Genomic DNA, 25,143 nt, shown 5'->3' with positions numbered 1-25,143 from the left:
AAGTAGTGGTTCTTCAGAAGGGATAGATTTCAGCCTCGTCAGATTTCTTCAGCTTGTTGTTCTCCTTTGGTAGCTTGTTTCTTTTTTGTGTGTGTCTTTTTCCAGTGTGTTTTTTTTTAAATGAGGTGCATGGCTTTTTTATACCATCCAAACCATTGTTCTAAAAGACCCTCCCAACAGGCTTTTTGATTGGCCGGTCGAGAAGTGTATGTACCTAAGCTATCTCTCACCTGTCCACTAGGGGGCAGTCAGGGATCACAAAACAATTTGAGTATTTATGATGACTCATACCTCGGGTGGAACCCAAGGTAATTTTAGGTATTAAATAGATGTCTCATCCAAATATATATTTGATTATACCTATAATGTCCTGGATAGGAATCATAGAAGATATATGTGTATTCAGTTATTCATTTCCCTGAGGTTCAAACTTGTGTGAAAACATTTGCTTTCTGATAGAAATATACAACTGATACCAATTCACAAAATATCTTACTTTTCACCATTTCATACTCAATTTAGTGGTATACAATCCCCAACTCTGCTGAATATATTTTTGTTTGAAAAAAAAAATGTGAATAATGCATCTCTTTTTAATGTCTTTGTGAGTAAAAATATAAGTTCTGAGTTTCAACTTTTTGGTCTTAAGAATGACACAGGAAACCGCTGTTTACGGGTCCATTGTAAAGATAATAGGGTAAACAACCAGTTGTCCTGGTAGCCTTCATTTGAAAAGTCTGTTGGCTTATCACTCTCTCCAAGGTTTTGTTTAATCTTCTCAGACTTACAAGTATGGTCTTATATATTGTTAACTTGGTCGGTGTGGTGACTCACTGTTTGGAAGTCCAACGTTGTATTTGACTGTCTAATTAACTTTTTGTAGGTGCAATCTCCTCAACTCCAATAGACAAATAGTACTTGTTGAGAATATACACTTTAGCTAGTCTTATAGTCACCAACCTAAGCTCTCAGGATTGTCTGTCTTGGGACCACCTGTAGATATTCAAATAGTCTATTGTCTCTGGAAAGAGCCCCTTCTACTCATTGTGTTTGTAATTTCACTAGAAGGTCATTTGAATTCTAACCAGGAAAAGTTAACCCTTAACAGACGGCTGGGCTGGTTTGCTGTTGGAATGAAATTATGTTTTTGATAGATAGTCCCCAAAAGTCACTACAATTCGGAGACACAAGGGGATGGAAGCAATCCATCCATCTCGTACCCGGATTTCAAACAAATAATATATTAAGGAATGCATGGATGTTAAATTGGTTATCTGAAAACCCCCGAGGTGGACAGGGATCGAGATGAATTACAAACGGGGGTTATATTTGGTAATGGTAATCATTAAAACCCGTCTCCATTTTGTTGTAGACCTGATATACCAGGTCACAGACAATAACGTCTGAGTTACTGAGGGATGATATTGAATCAATATTCGTGAAACCACAGGTCCCTGTGATCAACAGCATAATATTAGTTGAAATATGTCTCTGTGCGTCTGTGTATAAGGCAAAATACATTATTATAAAAACCTCATGTAAATATAAAATACAAAGATTCCTGAAAAGAGAAGACGCAGATTCCCCACTTTAATGACACAGGGGAATGTGCGGTAATAACATAAATATGGCAATCTTCATAAAAAACATTGCTAATAACAAATGTATATAATAAAAATAAATATATGATTACTTTGTTTTCCAGCTCTAGGGGTTTTTCTTGGTCAAGGTTTTCCAGTGGTTTCAGCAGGGGTTGTGCTTCCAAATCAGGCTCAGAACAGACAGGGAACCCAGAAATACTCAGCAGCTCTTAAGGGAGTAGCACTACATATGTTCAGTTGTATGTACTGTATCGTTTTTGTATGTGAAAGTGACATTTCCATTAATCACGTTTAGCATTCTTACCTGTGCACATAGTGACTGGGTTAGCGGTTCATGAAAACCAGCTCAACAGGTAGGAGAGATGATCTACCTACCTCCCCTTCCTCTCCCTGGAGGCGCATTGGTATCAATGCTTTGGAAGGGGGTCCTCTGTTTTTTTGGGAACCCCTTCCAAAGCACACTCCAATGCTGAGGGGCTTGCAGGTTAGTAGCAGCATAACATGAAAGCTGCATGCTAACTGCTCCCTTCCTATGGGAATACCAGTATACCTTCTTTTTATTTAAGGATGGTTAGATTTGGAGGGGCAAACTTGAAAAAGAAAATGACTTTTAGCCAACGAGTGCTGAAACTGCGCATAGGCAGTTTCAGCACCATGGAGAGCTTCTGTGGGTGGAAGATTCAACTACAGGCTAAAAAACATGTGTCTACATCCTACTATACAACTGCTATTCACTGACTGCTGCATTCACTTGGTGCGCAGTCACCCCTTTGTGCATAGGGTGAATGTGACTCTGGAAAGCAAGGTGAACACTGGGAATGATTTACCAAAGCTAGAGAATGCAAAATCTGGGGCAGCTCTGCATAGAATCCAGCTTCCAGGTTTTATTGTCAAAGCTGAGGTGAGAAGCTGATTGGCTGCCATGCACAGCTGTACCAGATTTTGTACTCCAGTTTTAGTAAATCAACCCCACTGTTATCATTTGAGCAAATGTCAGTGAAAGAATCATTGGGTATATTTTGGGTATATTGGGTATATTTTTCAGTAAATCCTTTGGAGATTTTGTTTTTTTTATAGATTTGTAAACATGCAACTTTTATGACCAAATGATTTGTAAATTTTGGTGGTTTGGCCCATGGCACACTTACAGTCCTGGTGATTCTGCCATGAAAGTCCATGTTCAAGAACTTCCTGTAGGACAAGAACAACTCTATGTGCCTCTTTCTCAATGTTTCTGCTTTTTCACTGCTTCATGCAGACTTATAATACAGCTACAAGTGGTCATTCTAATATACAGGCATGGTCCACTGTTGTCACCATCAGGAAACCTGTAGAAAATGAGAAATGGTATGTAGCTATCACTGCTTTGCATACATGTACCCGTGAAGTGGCTTAAAAAAATGCTGCAAAAGGCCATAAGCACCAAGATGTAACAAAGGATAAAAAAAGTTGAAAACTCTTTTTCATTAAAAAAAAATATACAGGAAGCCACTAATGATTTTTCTTTCCAGCTGCAGAAATAAGTTAGAAAGAAAATTACAGCTAAGCAGTACCCAGGCAGATAGTATGTGTCAGTGGAGAAAGTAGATGTCATAATTTAATGTTTGGCCAGAAAGTGCCTTTAAGTAAACATAGAGGCTGTCCGCTAATAAAACACAGTGATTGGGGAGGCAGGTTACTATTTAATTGAGTTTTCTTCTATTACTTCTCGTCCGTGTGCTTGATCTCCATCTGTGATTTGAAGCTGTCTAGCCCGGCCACGTCTCAGAGGTGATGTAACCGTAAATGTAGAGCAGTCATAGATGCTATCTGCCTCCGGTCCCAGAGGCTGCCGCTTATACCCATCTAATTATTTCTTTCACAGGCCCCGCCAAGAGAGCACTACTTTAAGCCACACAGTTAATATAGAATTGGACGGATGACAATGATAGAATCAGATCCATCACATAGTCATTGCGTTCCGCAGATAAGGCTTCAGAATGGTCGCTCCTCTGGGATGAGATACTTGCTCGGTTTGATTAAACGCAACAACGGATGGGCAAAAAGAACATAGAGATTGGCACAAAAAACATGGTGTGGTTCAGCTGTGTGGGCATGGCAAATCCTGTTTTTTTTCTAATCTGTCAAATAAATCTTGTTTTAACTTTTCAAAATCTCTTTCAGCTAAGTGGAGTGAACGGTGACAAAGAACCTAGCTAAGCACAATTTGTAGCTAAAAATAAGATGGCTCCATTGAAATTTTAATATGTAGCTTACAAGACTTCCTATGGAATAAAAAATTTTTTTGGCATCTCCATGCCTCTTGGGTCAACTTTCCTGGGATTGGTATCTTTGCACCTGTGTGTGGTCACTATGGGGTCAAGTCACTAAGAGTTAAATAACGACTGAAAAAATGACGTAAAATACCATATGAGGTAAATCTTTTGGAAATGTGCAATTCACTAAGAATGTTGCGGTAAATAACTCTTGCGGTAAAATATCAGTATTGCGGTAATTACCACATATTTTCAAGCGGTAATTTAATTGCGGTAGCTGGTTGTTAAGGAAGCCGGCCGCCGTGTCCTTGATAACGGGCGACTCATCAGCTGCCAATGGGTTTCCCGCTGACAGCTGAATGTAAATAAACACACCAGCAATTCAAAATTATGGAAAAAACAGCGTGCCCCCTCCCCCATCCATACCAGGCCCTTCGGGCCTGTATGGGTTTTAAGGAAAACCCCATGCCAAAATAAAAAAAAAGGTCTGGTATAGATTTTTGGGGAACCCCACGCCACATTTTTAAAATAAAATGTCTTGGGGAAGATCCTACGCCATCTTTTTTTAAATTTTGGCATGGGGTGCCCTTAATATTCATACCAGACCCAAAGAGCCTGGTAAGGATTGGGGGAGGGACCCCAATGCTGCATCTGAAAAAATACTGCATAGATACCACCAGAAAAACCCTGGTGATAAATATCGCATCTTTTTTACTTTCTGTTCTGTTTGTGAATTAGACTTAACAGCTTACCGCATGTTTTTTTTTGTGATATTCTGCTATAATAAAGAGCGAATAATCTTTTTTTTAAAAAAAAATTTAATTGGACTTTTTTTACTACATGTGTTAATTTATGCAAATGAGTCACGTGACTATGTTATCACATGTGGTAATCTTTACTGATTTGACACCCTATGACTCCTCAGCATGCCATAGCTAAGATAGTCTGCACGTGCACAAAAAGTATATTCCGTGTTACAACTTGAGTTCTGAAAGTTGTGTTATTTACTAAAACTGGAGACAGTGCAAAATCCGGTGCATCTCTGCATACAAACCAATCAGCTTCCAGGTTTTATTGTCAAAGCTTAATTGTGCAAGTTAAAGCTAGAAGCTGATTGGATGCCATGCGCAGCTGCTCCAGATTCTGGCTGCACCAGTTTTAGTAAATCTACCCATAGTTTATTGTAGCGATGGAAAATGGCTTGGCACATTAAAGCAGAACTTCACCCTAAAGGGGAAGTTCCACTTTATGCCTCCCTGCTTCTACTTTTGGAACTTTTTTTGGGGGGGGTGAGGGGGCAGGTTCTTGGTGTTGACAAGTGCCCACTCCCACTTCTGGTTGGATTTCAACTGGAAGTTCTCCCCCCCACCAACAATGTTCTAGGAGATGTAATAAGTCCTAGAAGGCCGTGAGACCATTCACAAAGTATGTTTCGGCTCTTGCATGCGGCTGTGGAGCTGCAAGGATATACAGCCAGATCCCTACAGTAAACATGCTGGCGCTGGGGACCTGAAGATCAGTGAAGGCCCAGGTGAGGATGGCGCTCGAACCCTGGACAAGTCAGTGAGCTTTTACCTTCTTTGATATGACAACATAGCTCTTTCCAAATCTAGTGGTGTCAGCCCTGCCTACTTCAGTTCTGATAGATTGCAAAGCACAGAGACCTCTCATCATCTCCTCCCCACTCTGTGTGCACAGAGAGCAAAATAAGCTATCAGCTCAAAAGATTTCTGGCAGGATCAACAGGTTATTTTATGTACAAATTTGCATGTACATGTCAAGCCACACTGTTTTTTTAAAGCACCCCTGATAATTGGCAGTGTGGCTTTACATGTATTTGCCAATGAATGTGACAAGGCACAAATTTGCAAGTACCTGTAAAAGCAATACACAGAAAATCTAACAAACATTTGCAGGCTGATCTCCAGACACAAAAGCTTTAATTGACATATGTTCCTTGATTGCCAGAGAGGATATAAATTCACTTCATATACACTAAACACTGTTGGAAACCCAGATATTACCATATAAAAGTAGCTGTGACGTCATCACTCTGCTGTAAATAGCTGAGCAGAGACATGGGAAGGGGCCCAGCAGGCTCCACCCTCTACAGGCTGCCTGCAGAAAACTACATCAGGGGGCGGAGATAAGACCAGTCATCCTGCACAAGGTGAGATAGCAGCATTGACTGGTCTTTATTATAGGAAGCTCCTGCATTTCTCAATGGATTCATGCACACCAAGATTCAAAATAAGAATACATGTCCCTTTTGTGTTCAGGAAATATTTCCTTATCCAGTCTATCCAAACTTAAAAAAAAGTTTTGGCCATGCTAATTTTTATTGCTATTTTACCTAAAGATAATTAAAGGAATGACTTGAATTGATAAATGGTAATGAGTGCTTATTGAAACTCTGGAAATATGAAAGCTTTGGAAAAATGAATTGACATGTACAGCACCAGAAAGCTGACATGGAGATTTTCATCTTTCTGAATCTAATCAGTTTATGTTCTTTTTTTTTTTTCTATAATGGTAATACAGATTTTTGTAGCCACTATCATAGCGCCACCTGCTGGAAGCAACCAGACAGTTCAGTATTTTCAAGTAATGTACGCTGAGGTTCTTGCATCGTTCGATAAAGAAATTTTAATAATTAAACATACGAAAAGTGCTCTACTCCACAAGCATTTTAAACTAACTCAGAGAAAAGCATAATTGTACACTACGGGATAACTTTAATCTCTGAACCTGGTTGTAGACAACATACAGACACCAAAGCAGGAGCATGCGGCTTCCACATATATTTCCAAATATATGCAAATGAGACTGCTGTTTTTAATTTATATTTTAGAGGAAGTTTTTTTCCACCTGGCAAAACTGTCTACTGGGGACCTTTGTAAATTCACTGGTAGAGGCATGCCTCTTCTACATTATATATTATATCTTATATTCTATTTTCCATGTAAAATAAAAAAAATAAGATAAAATAGTAAATAACATTTATATTAGCTATATCTGACTTTCTATGTAAAATTATAAAATAAGATCAGATAGTAAATAACTGTCAGGGCTCCCAGGTATGACCAGAGGTGTGTGACTGAAGCAGGGAAACGCAGACTTCAGATATGTGATTAACAATGTAATTTATTAACACTAACAATACAAACATAAACGCAGTGCAATACTAAACATAATACAGTGCAAACAAACCCAACCAACCACCCACAGATAACAGTACATACAAGCAAGCGTCGTCAGGCAGGCCGAGTCAATATCAATTGGGCAGGTAGGTACAGGGGGAGCAAGCGGAGAATGGTCGGGGTCACAGGCCAGGTTCAGCAGGTAGCAAGCAGCGTAGTACAGAGGGTCAGGCAGAGGGATGGTCAGGGTCACAAGCCAGGGATCAGAACAGGTAGCAAAGGAACAGAAACATGATGCAGGACAGATACAGGGCCCAGGACAAACACAACACCAAGGCAGAGTCTGCAAGTCTGGCCATCCCTTAAATACACCAGTATCATCAGTTCCAGGTGTTAGCTGGCTGAAAGGTTGAGTCTCTGATTGCTGGGAGCACCCGCTGGCCAGCCCTGGTACTGCAGATCAAAAGGCAGGTGAGTCCCACCATTGCTGGCCAGTCCATTCCTGACAGTACCCCCCCCTCAAGGAGCGGCCTCAGGACGCTCCAAACAGTCCTAGCTGGGAAAAATGTTCCACCGCCCGGGTCTGGTAACTGGCGGGATATCAAAGACTGGCACACCGGGCAGGACTCCGGGCAGCGGTACACCGGGCAGAGGCACATCGGGCTGGACTCCGGGCAGAGGCACATCGGGCTGGACTCCGGGCAGAGGCACATCGGGCTGGACTCTGGGCAGAGGCACATCGGGCTGGACTCCGGGCAGAGGCACATCGGGCAGAGGCACATCGGGCTGGACTCCGGGCAGAGGCACATCGGGCAGGACCCCGGGCAGAGGCACATCGGGCAGGACCCCGGGCAGAGGCACATCGGGCAGGACCCCGGGCAGAGGCACATCGGGCAGGACCCCGGGCAGAGGCACATCGGGCAGGACCCCGGGCAGAGGCACATCGGGCTACCAGGCGAAGCGGCAGGCAGCGGGCCACCGGGCGGAGCGGCAGGCACCGGGCCCCCGGGCGGGGCGACAGGCCTCGGGCCCCCGGGCGGGGCGACAGGCCTCGGGCCCCCGGGCGGGGCGACAGGCCTCGGGCCCCCGGGCGGGGCGACAGGCATCGGGCCCCCAGGCGGGGCGACAGGCATCGGGCCCCCAGGCGGAACTACAGGCCTCGGGCCCTCAGGCGGAGCGGCGGGCGCCGGACCCCCGGGTGGAGCGACAGGTCTCGTGCCCTCAGGCGGAGCGGCGGGCGCCAGACCCCCAGGTGGAGCGACAGGCATCGGGCCCCCAGGCGGGGCGACAGGCATCGGGCCCCCAGGCGGGGCGACAGGCATCGGGCCCCCAGGCGGGGCGACAGGCATCGGGCCCCCAGGCGGGGCGACAGGCATCGGGCCCCCAGGCGGGGCGACAGGCATCGGGCCCCCAGGCGGGGTGACAGGCATCGGGCCCCCAGGCGGGGTGACAGGCATCGGGGCCCCAGGCGGAGCGGCGGGCGCCGGACCCCCAGGCGGAACTACAGGTCTCGGGCCCTCAGGCGGAGCGGCGGGCGCCGGACCCCCGGGTGGAGCGACAGGTCTCGGGCCCTCAGGCGGAGCGGCGGGCGCCGGACCCCCGGGTGGAGCGACAGGTCTCGGGCCCCCAGGCGGAGCGACAGGTCTCGGGCCCTCAGGCGGAGCGGCGGGCGCCGGACCCCCAGGTGGAGTGACAGGTCTCGGGCCCTCAGGCGGAGCGGCGGGCGCCGGACCCCCAGGTGGAGCGACAGGTCTCGGGCCCTCAGGCGGAGCGGCGGGCGCCGGACCCCCAGGTGGAGCGATAGGTCTCGGCCCCTCAGGCGGAGCGGCGGGCACCGAGTCACCAGGCACGACAGTGGGCTCCGAGTCAACTGGCATGACCGCTGGCACTAGGTCAGACATTGGATCGTCTGGCTGGACAGCGGGCATCGGGTCACCAGGCATCAGGTCATTTGGCTCGACAGCGGGCACCGTGTCATCTGGCAAGGCAATGGGCTCCGAGTCAACTGGTATGACCGCGGGCACTGGGTCAGACATTGGATCGTCTGACCGGATAGCGGGCATCGGGTCACCAGGCATCAGGTCATTTGGCTCGACCGCGGGCACCGTGTCATCTGGCAAGGCAGTGGGTTCCGAGTCAACTGGTATGACCGCGGGCACTGGGTCAGACATTGGATCGTCTGACTGGACAGCGGGCATCGGGTCACCAGGCATCAGGTCATTTGGCTCGACAGCGGGCACCGCATCATCTGGCAAGGCAGTGGGCTCCGAGTCAACAGGCACGACAGTGGGCACCGGGTCATCAGGTACCGGATTGTCTGGCTCGACAGCAGGCATCGGGTCACCAGGTATGACAGCGGGCACTGGGTCACCAGGCATCAGGTCATTTGGCTTGCCAGCGGGCACCGCGTCATCTGGCAAGGCAGTGGGCACCGGGTCACCAGGCATTGGATCGTCTGGCTCGACAGCGGGCATCGGGTCACCAGGTATGACAGCGGGCACTGGGTCACCAGGCATCAGGTCATTTGGCTCGCCAGCGGGCACCGCGTCATCTGGCAAGGCAGTGGGCACCGAGTCACCAGGTACGACAGCGGGCTCTGAGTCAATTGGCACGACAGCGGGCACCGGATCAGGTACCGGATCATCTGGATCAACAGCGGGCATCGAGTCAACTGGCCTAATAGGATCGTCAGGCTGGATCAGTTCATCATGCTGGGTAGAGGCATCAGGCCGAGTAGAGGCTTCAGGCCGAGTAGAGGCTTCAGGCCGAGTAGAGGCTTCAGGCCGAGTAGAGGCTTCAGGCCGAGTAGAGGCATCAGGCCGAGTAGAGGCATCAGGCCGAGTAGAGGCATCAGGCCGAAGAGAGGCATCAGGCCGAAGAGAGGCATCAGGCTGCATACAGGCATCAGGCTGAAGAGAGGCATCAGGCTGCATACCGGCATCAGGCTGAAGAGAGGCATCAGGCCGAGTACAGGCATCAGGCCGAGTACAGGCATCAGGCTGAGTAGAGGCTTCAGGCTGAGTAGAGGCTTCAGGCTGAACCACGGAAGGCAGGCTCACCGGTTTGGATACTGGCAGGATGGTATTGGTTGGAAAGAATTTTCGCTTTTTTCTGGTTTTAACTACTGGAGCACTGCAAGTAAACGCAGGTCTGCAAACGAATGGAGCAGCTGGAGACAGAGAAGAACTGGAGGATGGAACAGGAGAGGGAGCAGTTGCTACAGAGGGCTTTTTTACAGGGTTAAAGGCAGGATAGGTGCAGCGAGTGGGAACAGGGTACTGACATGCGGTAGATAGCCAAGTATACTGGGCTGTAACTGGAGGAGCTGTTGGGAATACAGGAGTAGAGTTAGAAGCAGGACTGGGTTTTTGTAAGCTGACTGAGGCTGGGTGCAACAAGTCTGTCCATGTCTGCAGTATGGGTTGAACAAAGCTGAGCTTACACAAAGCCTGTCTGGTCAATGACTGCACTGCGTTTATACAATCTCTTAGTGTCTGTGGTGAACATGTGTAATAACGCTCCAGAAAGTAACCCACATCATCCTCTAATAACCACACCAGGGACTCTACCTGGTCTGCACTAAATGGTGGCAAAAATTCATCCCTGCATTCGGGGGTACCAGATGAAACCAACTCTGCACAAACCTCAATCAAAGGCTGCACCTCAGAGAACTCTGTGCCCTGATCTACTAGAACATGAGCGAGCCGTATACATTCTAGCAGTTCATCCCTGGGATACTCCTTCAGAGTTTGATAAGCATACTCCCTGTCATCAAACACTAGCAGATATAAATACACAACCTCATCCAGATCCATCCTTCCCATCAACAAGCCAAGATGGCTTCCCTGTGCAGCCACTTCTGGTCAGGATTGGCCTTGGTGTAATGTCAGGGCTCCCAGGTATGACCAGAGGTGTGTGACTGAAGCAGGGAAACGCAGACTTCAGATATGTGATTAACAATGTAATTTATTAACACTAACAATACAAACATAAACGCAGTGCAATACTAAACATAATACAGTGCAAACAAACCCAACCAACCACCCACAGATAACAGTACATACAAGCAAGCGTCGTCAGGCAGGCCGAGTCAATATCAATTGGGCAGGTAGGTACAGGGGGAGCAAGCGGAGAATGGTCGGGGTCACAGGCCAGGTTCAGCAGGTAGCAAGCAGCGTAGTACAGAGGGTCAGGCAGAGGGATGGTCAGGGTTACAAGCCAGGGATCAGAACAGGTAGCAAAGGAACAGAAACAGGATGCAGGACAGATACAGGGCCCAGGACAAACACAACACCAAGGCAGAGTCTGCAAGTCTGGCCATCCCTTAAATACACCAGTATCATCAGTTCCAGGTGTTAGCTGGCTGAAAGGTTGAGTCTCTGATTGCTGAGAGCACCCGCTGGCCAGCCCTGGTACTGCAGATCAAAAGGCAGGTGAGTCCCACCATTGCTGGCCAGTCCATTCCTGACAATAACATTTATATTAGCTATATATGAATTATGAGGTTAATATACACAGTAGTTTGTGTTATGACAGAATAGCGAACACAATAAAAAATAATAAAATTATTAAAGTGTATGCCTACAGTAGTGAAGACATGAAACCCCTGTCTGCATACCACTGGGAAAATTCCCTTCACTTTCTGTCCAAGAGATGCAAAAGGAAGTTAAAGAAAGAAATTCCCTCTTAGACAGCTGTCCCCAAAAAAAGTGTCTCTATTATAAGACCTCCCCTTACCTCTTTTTGGGGAATAACTCTACATTTTTAAATTCTTCTCACTTTGTAACACAGGTCACCTGTACAAATGAATGGGTGAAGCTCCCCAATGGGGACACAGAAAATAATAATAATATGAAATTGAATTTAACCTTCCTCACTTCATCCAAAACAAAAAAAAAGTTTCACCTGGTTGTTTTCCATATTTTAAAATATGGGCATTTTATTAAAATAATAGCTGGTGATCCTGCCATGAAGGTTCCTGTTCATACACTTCCTGTTATAGGGTGACAACTGCTTCTAAATACTCCCCTAGCACTCTCAATTCCATTTCCTATAGAGACTACAAGTGGCCAAATGGACACACATTGCAAATGGCATGGTCCATCGTTGTCACTATCAGCCAGTGATATGTAGCCAACACTGACGATTAAATAGGGAAGAAGTGACTGAATGATGCTTTATTAGATCAGTAATGCTGAGATGCACAAATGAATGAAGAAAGGTGAAAACTGAATTTTATGACAACCTGGCAGTTGTTTATGATACACTGTGTGTAAGCAAACCAAATGTCATCCATTTAGGGTTTAGCGCTGCTTTATAAATTTGAAGTATCAAATGTCAACCTGTATTTTGGTAAAGGTCAGTAAACTGAAACCTGGACTCAGCAGCAGTTGGATTTTCCATTGTATTTACAGGAAAAAGGCAGCAAAAATATTGAGATACCTTATACAGCAGGAGAATGAGTTACAACAGTTCCGACCACTCCACTTCACGCCTTCCATCTCTGCTCCACCAACCAATGGATGTTGGCTATCAGCAGTCCATGACCCACTAATAATTACAGCGTCAAAAACAAAGATAGAGACAGTCACCTTCTAAAATTCCAGAATAAATGTTATTGTTGTTATCCAGTACAAAGGTGATCCACCTGCTGCTTTTGTTATGCACTTCACTGTGCTAGGAGTTTAGTCACCACGTATTTTGTGTGTACTTTATGACTAAGCTCCTAGATGAGTGAAATACATAAAAGAGTCAGTGAATCACCTTGGGACCAGGTAGCAACAATAAAATGTATTCTGGGATTTTAGAAGCCAAGCGACTCAACCTTTCATTTTTATGCTAAGAGAAGGAATAGGTGCAATAACATGAGTGGTTGGTACTGGGAACTTCAGAAGAAAGGTGCTTCAGAGATCGTGGGAGATGTAGGAAGCCAATGCAATATTCAGAACATACCAGTATATTTCCATGATTAAAATATCAGTTTTGGGTTGGCTAGTCCATTAAAAGCTGTTTCTAAACATACATTTAAATAAAATTACATTCTTCTAGTATAATCTGTATTGCTGCCTTGGTTCTGTAGCGTAAATAGAATTACTTATATTCAAAGTCAAAAAGCCCGGGGCATGCACTGCATGCTGCTGATTGCAACTTGTCTAATCTCTGTGCCAATCTGTTAAATCAGCACAGCAATTTTTGTGTGTTGGCTATTTGATGTGTGATGTCAACTGTCTTCCTCCACATTAACTTTCTCTGTATGGATCTGTATGTGTCTGAAGACTGCAAAGGATGTAAGGTGAGAAAGAATGAAAAAATAATCATGTTCTATGCAGTCTTAAGCTACTCATATAGCAACTCCAGAATACACTCATACACAGAAAATTCCAAGGAATGTCTGTTGCTGACAGCAGCATTCACAAAACAGGTTTGTAATAATATGTAAGTGGAATGAATAGCTAAAAGAAGAGCTCTGGCTCTTAGCTAGCAGCCCTGAGATATATATCTTGCTTGCATTAAACTGTTCCTTCAGGATTCCAAAACTGCTGATCCTGTGAAGAAATGCCTGTGTGGTAAGTTTCTTCAACTCAGCTGCAGGGGCTGACTGACTGTTTAGGCACTCGGGCACTGCCCGAGGGCTCGGGGTCAGTAGGGGGCCCCATAAGATGCCCCTGGTAGCTTTCATATGATTTTTTTCGGTGTGGTTTGAGTGTAGGCGAAGACACAGGTGCCACTTGATTTCCTATTGCCCGGGGGCCCCATGAGTTGTCAGGCCACCCCTGCTCAGCTGACATTGGGATAAGGAGTGTTTAAACTATATAACAGGCTTTTTTAGGGATCCTCAGTCAGATCATTCTTTTCTAACAAGAAATCTTCCCATAAGATTATTTTTGCATTTAAAATATTCTAGGCATGCTATTTACCTAGAATATCTCTTGTGTAGACATTCAAAATCTCTAAAACTTTTGTTGGGAAAAGAGCAGAGATTCTGTGCCAGAACAAACAGTAGATACTCCCAAAAGGGGAGAGGGCTATGACATGCAGGGAGAGGGTGGATTGTGCTAGGGAACTGACTCTCAGCCTCTAAGGCACATTGTAAGTCAATAAAAAAATATTTATGGATAGCTTTATGAAAAGAAAAAAACTGTAAATAAAAAATGTAAATACTTGATTTTTTAATTTACCAGCAATTTTTTTTTTTAAGTTGGTGATTGGATCTCTTTGGAAGGACCTTATCAGGAAAAAACAATGGTAGCTGACATTACTATTTGCCTTTTGAAGTTGTAAGCTTTAGTGCTGTCACTCTCGAAGAACAAGCATGTAGGCATCCTTCTCCTGGATAAGTGAATCATTAGGTAGACTTGGAACATTCAAAAAAGTCAACAGTGAAAGGGGCCTTGGACTTTCCATGTTCCCTTTAATTCATACCAGGTCTTCTGTAATAACTTACGTGGACTTGCATATAGAAATCCCTTGTATGCTTTGTGCTGAAAAACAAAACTTGTAGGCTAGTTGACAGGCTAACATTTCCTCGAAGGAAAACTGAGTTACTCTGCCTGAAAACATGATTATGCTATTAATCCCCTCTGGGACTAGGATTCAAATGAGAGCGTTGGATGTCATGAATTATGTAGGGTATATTGATTGTGATGGTGCTGCTGACGGAAAAGGCAAGATGAAAGGGTGTAAGGTGCTGGGTATGGGGACATGACTTCAACAGTGCATTTTTTAATATGGAACTCACCGTGCATCTGAGTATGTGTACAATGCCTAGACAAGCAAGATTAATCTTTGATCAGCAGAGAATTGGAAAGGACCGCTGCAAATTATCAAAGAAAATTGTGTGTCTGGGGTATTCCCTTTACACTTCTTGGTCAAGTTTTTTTTTTACTTTTCATCTGGTGTTTTTCACAGATAGCACTGGAGCCCTGAGACCCAAAATGCTTCCAATTTAGTGATGTAAAAGGACAGATACATTACAGATTAGAGAAACATGGACAAATAATAGGACTGTCATTGATTCTCCTCAAAATGATAACGCCTTAGATGTTCCTAAAATCAGAGTGGACCTGAACTCAGAAAGTGATCATTTGTTAGGTTTATAGGAAACATTTAGAAATGTTCATTCTGCCAAAGCCATATTCTGAAAAAAAATATACTTTTTGTCTTGATTTATTCATGAAAAACATCAGTGCACTTCATACAGAAGCTGTATACCTACATAGTGAGATTATCTGCAGCCTCTGACTTGGAATCTTGCCAGATTAGGAGAAAGATTTGGCTTTGTCACTACTGTACTGCTCATTGTTCTCCTGGCTGGAGTGGAAGCTGTACCTGAAAACCTGCAGTGCAAGCATCTCAAACCTCCCACCTGCCAAACATGTTAGGGGGACTGTTCTGTTGGAACCAAATGTCTCTGCTCTCTTTCCCCTACAACTGTCCAACGTTTCGGTCTGATTTATAGACAGCTATAAAAATTGTACTACTTAACTACCGAATGTTTTTATACCACACTAAACCTTTCATCCAACCTCCCAGTGATTGCATGTGAAAAAAAAAAGGCACATTTTTTTCTTAAAAAAATAAATAAATAAAATAATAGAGTAAAAAGTAAACATTTTGGTGCCACTGCAAACTATGGATAGAAGGAAAAATATCACCCCACCGGCAAATGAGAAGAGGGGTGCATGAGTCCAAGTGATTCTAGTGTCAGCCAATACAAGTGAAGAGATGGACGCTGCTCAACCTACCCCAGGAGTCTAATGTTGAGGAATGCCCTCAGCCGCCGTACTGGCCATGCCCTCTGACACATTTTGCCCCACCCACAGAGGCTTGGTCACAGACCCCAAGCCCTGTCCCCTGTGACCAAGCCCCAGTGGGCGGGGTAAAATGTGTCAGAGGGTGTGGCCAGTACGGTGGCTGAGGCTATCCCTCAACATTGGATTCCTGGGGTCGGTTGAGCAGCGTCCATCCGTTCACTTATATAAAAAAATTAAAAAGTTATATTTACCTGGTCTGTGCAATCTTGCACAAAACGGTCCCTTAACTCCTCTTCTGGAGACCCTGCCTTCACTGTCAGCTCCTCCTTTTCTCTGAGTGCCCCCTCAGCAAGCCCTGTGCTGAGGGGACACATGTGCAGATGCTCTCCTCAGGCAGACTATGTGCATCTATAGACACACACAGCATGGCTCAATCATGCACCCTGCTCCCTCCTCACAGGATTTGAGAGACAGCTGCAGGAGCCTATGGCTTTTATTAATTTTACCCAAATAAATCCTTAGTCTTCAGGGTTGAATGTTGCCCAGTGTCATGTGAAGACTTCTGAAAAGCTAAAGTGTTACTAAACCCAGGACCCTGCATGCACTATATCTGGTCTCCCACAGTACACACAACATGGAAGTGCAATTAATTTAGTAAATATAAACTGCTAAATACCTTTTCTCATCAGCACTTAGAGCAGTCTTGTGACTTCTATCAGTGTCCAGCAGAGCACTGGTTAACCACTTACACAGTCATTCAATGCTGTGCCCAAATGGAATGAAAAATCTATTTGTGACAGTTGATGAACAAATACATGACCATTCTTTGCTTATGTCCTTCAACTTCTACAGGTCTGTGGATGTCTGTCCTGGCTATGTAGGAATGTTAGGCTTTTTAATCAAAATTACTTTTTACTTTTGAAAAAAACATTTTTAGACTCTGACCGGAGTCTTCCACCAAACACTTGCAAATCTTATAAAGTTATTAATTATTTGATCAATTGATTTAGGGTGCTAATTTTCCAGCTCCCACCCTAAATGAGCCCGTATATGAATTCAGAAAATTTGTCTTTCCGCTTGCATGCTAATGGCTGGGTAGGTTAATCCAGGCATTTCATGGAACAGAATTAGTTCATCTATTTTGGAGCTTGAACAACTGCCAGGATGCAGAGAAACAGCAATAATTGTGTAGTATTGATCTTATCTCTCAGTAATAGTTAAAGTATATCCAAAGCCAAAACCTTTTTCTAGTTTTAGACAGATTGTAAAAGGGATAGTGCAAGACATGTGCAGAACAGAAACGTGTATTGTTCCATTATTTAAATAATGTCATTGCATTAAATTCATTTTTGGAATCCATTTTGTTTTCAGATTTGATTTGATTCTATTCTAATTCAATTCAATTCGACCAAATTCAAATTAGCATTCAACTTCTAATTTTTTCTATTCCAAATTCAAATTTCAGAAGCTGGTTATATTCTTTCTATTTTATTCTATTCCTTTCTATTTTTTGTTTTTTTCTATTCTATTCTTTTCTATTCTTTTATTTTCTATTCTAATCTATTCAAATATAAATGTATTCTATTCTAAATTTAAATTTTGGAAGACAGTTATATTCTTTCTATTTTACTCTTTTTTTTTATTCTATTCTATTCTTTTCTATTCTATTCAAATTCAAATTTATTCTTTTTGAAATTCAAATTTTGGAAGATAGTTATATTCTCTCTATTTTTTTCTATTCTATTGTTTTTTCTATTCTGTTCTTTTCTATTATTCCAATTCCTTTCTAGCCTATTCTTTTCTATTCTATTCTAGTCTATTTTATTCAAAGTTGAATTCATTCTATTCGAGGTTTGAATTTTGGTTATATTCTTTCTATTTTATTCTATTCTATTGTGCTATTCTATTCTATTCTCTTCTAATCTATTCTATTTAAATTCAAATTTATTCTATTTGAAATTCGAATTTTGGAAGCCAGTTATATTCTATTTTATTATATTCTATTGTTGTTTTTTTTTAATTATATTCTCCATTCTATTCTTATTGTCAATTCTATTCTTTTCTATTCTATATTAATCTATTCCATTGTACTCTTTTATGTTCTATGCTATTCTTTTCATATTCACATTCATTTAGAATTCGAGTCAATTTTGATTTGAATTTGAATTTTGTTTTATTATTTTGGGTTTGTTTCTATTGTGTTCAGAAATTTGGAGACATCCAAATTTGTGAATAATGAAAAATTAATCCGAATTTGAATTTGGAACTAAACAAACGACACATGTCTAGATAGAACAGTTTTTAATGCTGTATCTCTCCTCGCTGGGGTGATTTATCCTATCTGTTCTGGTGATCATTATTATTGGGACACAATAGTGATGGAAACCCCAGGAACAAAGGGGATATCTTTCAATGAGGACAACTGTTTTGGTCACAAATGGTACCCAGAAATGGAATGTCCCCTTACTTTGGAGAGATTTTGTTCTCACATCCTCTTGTGTCTCTGTGACAGGAAGTGAAGGTAATCTTATTAAAAGGACACAGCCAACAAAATGCACTGATAGGGCTTTCATCATTCATTACATACTTTTATAGAACATAGCAGCCAAATTAAAAAAGGACCAGTTCTAAGCATACATATAACAATACAAACTGGTTCTGAGTCTATAATTGCTGTTATATCTCTCTTTGGTTGCACTTAGTTAACCCCTTGATGCCGACGTCACACAAATATGCAGCCTCACAGAACTGGGCTTTTTTTCCGTGGGGCCGCATATTTGCATACGTACCTGTCTTTCTGCTGGGAGCGCGCCTTACAGCGTGCTCCCAGCACAAAGACTGGGGTGTCATTGAGAGCCCGGGTCCCATTATAAAAATTGGGACCTGGGACTCCCGATTCCGAGTCACATGATCGCTGTGATAGCCTCTGATTGGCTATCAGAGTGATCAGTCACTGTACAGCCCACCCCTTTTGTTTTTGTTTTTTTTCTCCATGGAGGAGAGAGATACATTTTATCTCTCTAACTCCTTGCATAGAGAGAAAAAAAAATGTTGTTACAAAAAAAACAAAATTAATAATAAATAAATAAATATTAAAAAATAGAATGCAAATAAAGAAAAAATGCCTAGATCAAGGTTTGATCTAGTTCAGTGCCAGGGTTAGTGTTTGGGTCAAGGTCAAAGGTCAGGATTTATTTTTTGAAAATTGGTATCAGTGTCAGTTAGTGTGTTTTAGGAACCCCCCCCCCCCCCAAAAAAAAAGAAAACCAAAACCAAAATGTGCACTATTGTTCCTGGGCTGTACTACGGGTACAAACAACAAATAACATACACATATATGGTATCGCTGCGATCGTCAAGAGCTGGAAAATTTATTTTGGATTGTTCTTTGGTGGTAGGTTATGGTAGTAACAAGAAACACACAGCTAAATTTTAAAAAAATATATTTTTTTTTTACTATTTTGGGCCAGTTTTCCCTTGATAATAAAAAAAATCAGTAGATATCCATTACCATTTACCATCAAATGAAAGCCCAATTTGTCCTGAAAAAAAACAAGGTATAATTCACCTGAATGTGCAAAGTAGTTGTGATGACATGTGCGGTTTTACTAATACATGTGAGCATTGCAAAATTGTGCTTAGGCATTAAGACTCGTTTTACGCTTAGGCGTGAAGAGGTTAAATAATAACTCTGGGCTTAAAATACTCACCTCACACTTTTATTGTGTCTGAGACAGATGTGACAGACCGCATGGCACCCCACCTGGGTGCTTCCATCAGAGAGCTGCTCCTCACCGCTAGTACATAGAGCCAAGGGGTTATAGCTGGGCTTCGCACCCAAGAACTAGATGACACTAGCTTAGGTGCAACTGGAACTGTTTATTAAACAGAAATACAGGTTTCAATACACTTCAAAAATAGGGGCAGTCTCCACATGAACAACAAAAACAAACATTACACACTGGGATAAACATCCTACACTGATTAGGTAATGAGGTAAAGTTGACACAAGACTAATCCCATCATGTAGGAACCTCTAGGAGGAATGGCCAACAGACAGAAGCAATAGGTGACTCAAGTAATTCAATTAACAATGGGAGAAAGACACAACAGTAAACACATAACACCTTAGTAAACAATTTACAGCAAGAGACTTCAGCATCAGGTTGTTTTGAGCTGATTATATTAACATTATATTAACATCTGCCTAGAGTATTTGAGTCTAGGAGGGGGTTGAAGCAGTTAATGTTTGTTTTGAGTCCCCAAATCTGTACCCTGGTTCTCCAGTTCTCAGAGTTTGTGTGTTTTGGGGAGACATGGATTTGAATCTGAAGTAAAACTACTACAAAAGGTCCCCCAGACACACACCACCCAAAGAATAGAGCCCCCTCAAATGCCAGGGCCCATAGTAAGTAAGCAAGAGGCTAGCCAGCAGTCCCTTCCAAAAGCCCCTCTCCTGCTTGGGTCTGTCACAATGGACTTTGCCTCAACTTTGTCCCAAATGGAGCACAGCCAATTAGCTTTTAGATTTTAATTTTCATTTGGAAAAAAATGAAAGACAGATCATTGATGGCTATGGGCAACAGCACCAGTTGGGACAGAACTTGTCTCTGATACTTTTTATTAATTTTACCCAAGAAATCCTCAGGGATGAATGATGCCCAGTGTCATGTGAAGACTTCTGAAGAGTTAAAGTGTTACTAAACCCAGGACCCTGCATTCACTATATCTGGTCTCCCACCATACACAGAACATGGAATTATTTTACTAAATACAAACTGCTAATTACCTTTTCTCATCAGCAGTTAGAGCAGTCTTGTGACTTCTATCAGTGTCCAGCAGAGCACTGGTTAACCACTTGAATGGTCATTCTACGCTCCACCCAAATGAAATTTACAACATTTTTTCCCCACAAATAGAGCCTTCTTTCGGTGGTATAAAAAAAAAAAAAAACGACAATTTTGAGAAAAAAAATGATATTTTTGACTTTTTGCTATTAAACATGTCCAGTAAAAAAATTAAAAAACATCAAATTTTGTCATAAATTTAGGCCAAAATGTATTCTGCTACATGTCTTTGCTACCAAAAAATCCCAATTCGTGTAAATGAATTGGTTTACGTGAAAGTTATAGCATTTACAAATGGCAGTATAGATACTGGGATTTTTAAAAATTTTTTACTAGTAATGGCGGTGATCAGCAGTGTCAGATCTAAGGCACTGTTGCCTTTGACTGCTATTCTCAGGAGATTTGGAGTGAGGGTTGCTGATATCACAACGAATGTGACTAGGCCCTCCTGTATCTACATACCTTTGTATCTGCAGTGAGAAATCTAAGGCATTGCTCCCTTTGACTTCTTGTCTCAGTAGATTTAGAGTGAGATTGAATGTCACTACTATGCTGCTCAATGTTCTCTTTGCTGGAGGCTCTGACATGAGGAAGCAGTGATCTGCCTTTTACTAAGATGGGCTTCTGCACACAGAGACACGGTACAGAACAAGGCATGGTAAGTCAGTAATGGGGAAAAGAACAGTTGCAGGAAGACCACAGACAGTACTGGTGACTAGTCCTTTGCCCTCTATCTACTCTTTTTTGCCAATGATTCCAGAGTTCAATTTCTCTTTAAAGTGATTGTAAACTCTCCTTGTTAAACAATCCATTCAGCATAAAATAGAATTGAAAGGCAAAACATTTGTGTACAGATCAGAGGCGGATTGACCATTTGGAAACTCGGGCACTGGCCGAGGGCCCGGGGTCAGTAGGAGGCCCCATGAGATGCCCCTGGTACCTTTTTCATAGGCTTTTTTGAGTTTGGGCAAGGACACAGGGGCCCCATGATCCCCTGGGGTCAGTAGGGGGCCCCATGAGATGCCCCTGATACCTTTTTCATAGGCTTTTTTGAGTTTGGGCAAGGACACAGGGGCCCCATGATCCCCTATTGCCCGGGGGCCCCATGAGTTGTCAGTCTGCCCCTGGTACAGATAAGGAAAAAAAGGTATTTGTAATTTTTTTTATGTTTTATAAGTGTGCACATTTCCTCTCTTCTCAACTGCATAATAGCTAGGGGAGGAGAAACAGCAGAACACTTATCTTCCAAGTGAACGGCAGCACAGGGGGGCATGTCAGGACAAGTCTGGCCATTGGAAGAAAGCCTGTTGAGTTCCCAGCACAGATAGAAAACTGTCAGTTTTTATTAGGAAAGCAGAGGGACTGGTAGGAACACCAGGAATTTCACACAAAGGAAGCAAAACAAAGAGAACAGGATACTTTTTTCTATAAGTACATGGTACAATACACATGGATTGGATTTACATTTTTAAAGTGTAACTAAAGGCAAATCTTTTCTTTTAGTTTTGGACAGAGTGGAGGTGATTTAGAACACATATTGCTGTCTGTGTCCACATTAGTGAGATTGACCCTCTCTACTTGTCTTGTTTACCATTATCATTAAAAGTGAAAGTAAAAGAAAATTCCACATTTTGAGTTATTTTATTTATTTATTTTAGGTACTTATATAGCGCTGTCAGTTTACGCAGCGCTTTGCATATATATTGTACATTCACATCAGTCCTTAACCCTCAAGGGGCGTACAATCTAAGGTCTCTAACTCACATTCATACATACACATACTAGGACCAATTTAGACAAGAGCTAATTCACCTACCAGCATGTCTTTGGAGTGTGGGAGAAAACTGGAGTAAACCCACGCATGCACAGGGAGAACATGCAAACTACAGGCAGGAGGTTCCGTGGCTGGGATTCGAACTACTGCCAGGTGGAAGTGCTGACCATTTAGCCACTTTGTTGCCTCTCCAGAAAAGTAATAGAAGGGAAATCTTCCACTAGGGACACTGATTCTGATGACTTGGGGGGGGGGGATGTCAAGAGATGCCCTCTCCTTTCCTCTCACTTCCTGTTTTGACTATGGCACTGGAAATGAAGGGAAATCTCCACAATGGGACATAGATGGCAAGAAAAAGAGAAACCTGACAAGAGTTATAACCCTCCCTTTCGCCATCCAAAATGAAAAAAAAGTTTTGCCTTTAGTTCTGCTTGAAGTCTTCCCAATGGCACGTTCATACTTTCCGTAACTGTATGCAGCCATCCAGCTAAACCTTTGTTATGTTGACCTCTTTGTTTTTCCCATGAACTTATTCAAGTATTATTGTCTTTTCCAATGAGCTGGTTCTTTTCATAGAATTTCCAAAATAAGACAGCTGTATAAATAGTAGGTTTCACATCAAAGTGACATCAAAGTGAGACTGCTCTTAAACCAAAAATTCAATAAGTGGCTCTTCAGATGAGATATACAGCATAGGTAATGGCAAGGTGACTAATGGAAAAGTCCAGTCATTTAGGATCAATATGCGATGATTGCTCCAGTAGTTGGCTTCACTAGATTCTTGAGCTATCTTAGCATATAGCAAACTACTGGAAAACACAAGCATTTTGCAACCCAGCCCTAATCAAATGTGTCCTTTCTAACCCCCAAAGCATGTTGGCTTGGTTGCAGATATTTTCAACTGGGAACTTTCTGGAATTGACCCGGCAATTTCAAACTGGGTCATTAGGAAAATTAGGCATTTTTTCCAGAATGTTTCTGTGCTGCCAGCCTGTAATGTTTGTACACATAAAGGCAGCACACGTGACATCATTCATGACATCATTTTTTTCATCACGCACACTGCATTTTGCATTCTGTACTGACTGGCCGGCTGGCTACCTTAAAGGGATAGAAAGAGGAGAAGTGTTGTGCAGTACAGGAGTCTGATGGAAGAAGAGAGGCTGGAGGTTACATATAGTTACATAGTTAGTCTGGCTGAAAAAAGACACAAGTCTATCTAGTTCATCCATAGAAAAAAAAATTATAATCCTATACCCACTCAGTTGATCCAGAGGAAGGCAAAAAAAAACCCAGCAAAGCATGATCCAATTTGTTCCTGCTGGGAAAAAAAGTCCTTCCTGATCCCCCGAGAGGCAATCGGATATTCCCTGGATCAACTTTACCTATAAATGTTAATATCCAGTTATATTCTGTGTATCCAAGAAAGAATTCTGGTCTTTTTTGAAGCAATCCACTGAGCTGGCCAGAACCAACTCTTGAGGAAGTCTATTCCACATTCTCACAGCTCTCACTTTGGAGGTGCCTGATTAGGTCAGGGACACTGACAGAAGCAAGATCAGAGCATGCTGGGGAGGCCTGTTGTAGCCTGGGGGAAGGTCATGTAGTGCAAATGTGGAGGGTTTTGGCTGACCAGCAAAGAACTGAGAGAAAAAGGTCACTTATCTGGTGAGAGGTAGGTAGGTGTCAGTTCCAGGGACACTGACAGTGCATCTGGCTGCCACCTACTGGTAGCACTGTTAGTTTCATTGGAATGGTTCATAGTTGGGAGCCAGGTGCACAGTCAGTGGAACAATGTGAAACATTTGACCACATCCATTATTCATCTTTAGAGGTCACCATTACCCCAACCTACAAATCCGACCACAATCTCAGGAACTAGTTTCCAAAAGTTGCCGGTTTGTTTATCAATAAACAACCATATACACTTACTGTTAACCATCCACGTGGTTCTCTCTTCTTAACATATCCTGTGTTTCTATCCTGACAGGTTGCTTTTAAAGTGACACTAAACAATATTCTTATTTTCCAAAAATAATCCATACAAATCTACTACTAATGCCCCTATAATCTATTTTTCCAAAATTGTTTTATATCGTGTTTCTGCCTCCTTGTAGCCTTCCTCAGTGAACTCCCAAGTCTCTCCCTTTCTACTTCCATGTATTACAGACAAGCTGTGGATGTTAGTTGGTCATGTACACTGCTCCATGCACACTACAAATCCCATAGTCCCTAGTTCCATAGTCCTCAGTCCCATAATGTTTAGTCCCATAGTCCCTAGTCCCATAGCCTTTATTCCCATAGTCCCTAGCCCATCTCAGGAGCTAGAAAGAGAGGGTGGCTATGTTCCTTCATATAGAAGGACAATGGAGGAAAAGTGTAGTCACCCTTTAACAGGCAGTCGGATAACAGTAGTAAAAAAAAAAATGTGGAGATTTGGAGACATCTGAGAGTAAAAGAAGGTACTTTTTTTTTAGTTAAAGCTATACTAAAGGTTCATTTTTTTTGGAAAATAACAAACATGTCTATACTTACCTGCTGTGTAGTGGTTTTGCACAGAGCAACCTGGATACTCCTTTCTGTCGGGTGCCCCCATAGGAAGCAGCTTACTATGGGGGCACCCACTGCTCCGTGTGTCCATTCACACACGGAGCCATGGCTCTACCCCCCCTCTCTCTCCTCATTGGCTGACTGACTGTAATTGATAGCAGCAGGAGTCAATGGCTCCCACTTGCTGTCTCAGCCAATGAGGAGGCAGAGACCCTGGACAGCC

This window comes from Staurois parvus, unplaced genomic scaffold (genome assembly GCF_062004578.1).
Source record: "Staurois parvus isolate SC_StPar_1 unplaced genomic scaffold, SC_StPar_1.0 ptg000298l, whole genome shotgun sequence".
In the NCBI taxonomy this organism is placed as follows: domain Eukaryota; kingdom Metazoa; phylum Chordata; class Amphibia; order Anura; family Ranidae; genus Staurois; species Staurois parvus.
The sequence above is the reverse complement of the archived record's forward strand: the minus strand, read 5'-3'. Positions refer to the sequence as shown.